A 2,234-nucleotide genomic window follows, 5' to 3' on the forward strand; every position below is an offset into this window, starting at 1 on the left:
AATACGTCCAGTACAAACCAAACCAACATCACAGAACCATCTCAAGATCAATTTAACATCAGACACAAGATCACAGAACCATCTCAAGATCCATTTAACATCAGACACACACAATCATCATCGTAAGGTGGGTTTCCCTAGTGGTCTACCACCAACCTAAACAGACCACTTCTCTAGATGTATCTACAAGGCTCGGAGTTCAGATGCCGGTGGACACGAATCCTCTCTCCCTCGGATGATGGCGTCGAGGTCCTCCACCTCGGCGACCTCCGGTGTCGAAATCAGCTAGACGATCATCTGTGCGACGTGGCCATCGGGCTTCACGGCGAAGTACGCCTCCGAGTGGTTGAATAGCACAGCGCCACCGGGCCGCGCTAGTCAGCGTCAATCACCTCTGCGCCCACGTCGGGAAAGTGAAAACTTGTTAGTACGCAAATTGCATCAAGTTAATGAAATAGTACTATTATCAAATTCGAACTAAAGCCACGATACTTATTTTGGGACGTAGGAAGTATGTCCTAGCACTTCTTTTTTAACCGGAAAAGATCTACTGATACTCTGAAGTTCCTCAGAAGAAACTAAATGACGTACCTCAGCTTCTTCCTGGGTCATACCCTCTTTCCATTGATGATCCATCAACCCGTACAGGTAACTGGAACCAGATCCTGAAAAAGGATAGCAATAACATAGAAGTGTGAGATTCTGCACCTGGTATAGCATACACTAAAGCTGGATTAGCACAACTGTATGCTCGGTGTTTCTCAGCACTAAGTGCAGCTAGATTGCATTAAACCAGGATAAGAAGTGTGATTATAACCCAGTGTGTTTTACAAACCACAAGCAAGTAAGTGAGTAGAAGCCTGCCAGACTGCACCAGGTTTGTTGCAAACAAGTCCTAGAAGCTACTCAAGGATGTAAATTCAAGTATAGACAAGGAATGCTCCACTTCTATTGGGGAAAACTTACCTCCAATTGTGAATGGCTGCCTCAAGATCGTTCCACCAAGAGGGACCGAGTAAATTTGGCCCCCCTCATATTTATCCCATCCACTGACTATCATCCAGCTTGCAACATGCTCTGGGCGTTGATAACAAATATGAGAAATGACATGATGTGTCCAAAGAAGGCGAACAAACATTAAGCGCCATCAACATTCTTGTGATGACAAGACATACCTTGTTCTGATAGGCCAGCAACCTAACTAAGTTGGATGCAACTTTCACGGTAGCTGGTTGCCCAAGCTGAATTCTGTACAAGGAGGACAAATCTAACATCAGCTAACATGCAAATCAAACATTCAGCTGACTGCAATCATATTGACAACTGAAATTTAAGTTCTATTTAATTTATTCGGGGCCATCCTACTCTGATTGAGGAGCAAAAAACTGTATTTTGCACCTTTTCCGGGCCGGGATCGAGAAGTGGAAGTCATAAAAATAGATTACTTACATGTGTTCGTGGAGAAAATAGCACACATAATCTGAAATAATTTGTCTATCAGCAGCCTGCAAGATAACATGCTACATGTGAGACATATGAATAGAGAATGGGATGTCTGACTACCAAAAATTAACACAGACGATGAAAACTAATGATGGTGTGATAACTCAAGAATTCCAATCTTCCACAAGACAAGCAATGTTGGAAGCAATGAACAAATTGCGGCATGAGAAAGCAAAACACAAACTCTTGCCATGCTAGCTTTTGTTATTTTGTTTATTATCAACACCAGCAACCAAACATACCCTACTCATTGATTTAGGGAATAATCATTAAGAAGTAAAAGTAAGATTAAGTTATGAAATAAACTAACTAAATGATGCATCCTCAAACAACTAAATATCACAATAAAATGTGATGAACAACATGAGAATGTGCCCAATCTTCTCTAGAAATATAAAACACTTACAGATCCAGAGCGGCAGACGTAGAAATTATCTATGAGCTGACTAATCTTGTCTGAAGCACGGTTTGCCACATACATTCCTGCGAATTAAGATCAGGAAACAACACATATTACGGTAAGCAAATAAACCCAGAGAGAAAAACAAATAAATGTTGGCTTCCTTCAATTCGAGTGTAATCATTAAGGCTTTGTCAGGCATGTTGTCCAGCAAATCAGTAAGAACATACAATACTAAGCAATTGACAACGATACAAGGTTCAAAATGGACAAAACACAACACATAACTCCCCCAAGCAAAAGGAAGCACATACTCTAATTCTCACTGCCC

General features: G+C 41.3%; 1 pseudogene; it reads right to left on the bottom strand.

Moving 5' to 3' along the window:
- Positions 1-388: 388 nt before the first annotated feature.
- On the bottom strand, positions 389-1,984 carry LOC119350548 (annotated as a pseudogene).
- Between the last annotated feature and the right edge of the window lie 250 nt (positions 1,985-2,234).

The sequence above is a fragment of the Triticum dicoccoides genome, chromosome 1B (genome assembly GCF_002162155.2).
Source record: "Triticum dicoccoides isolate Atlit2015 ecotype Zavitan chromosome 1B, WEW_v2.0, whole genome shotgun sequence".
Lineage (NCBI taxonomy): Eukaryota > Viridiplantae > Streptophyta > Magnoliopsida > Poales > Poaceae > Triticum > Triticum dicoccoides.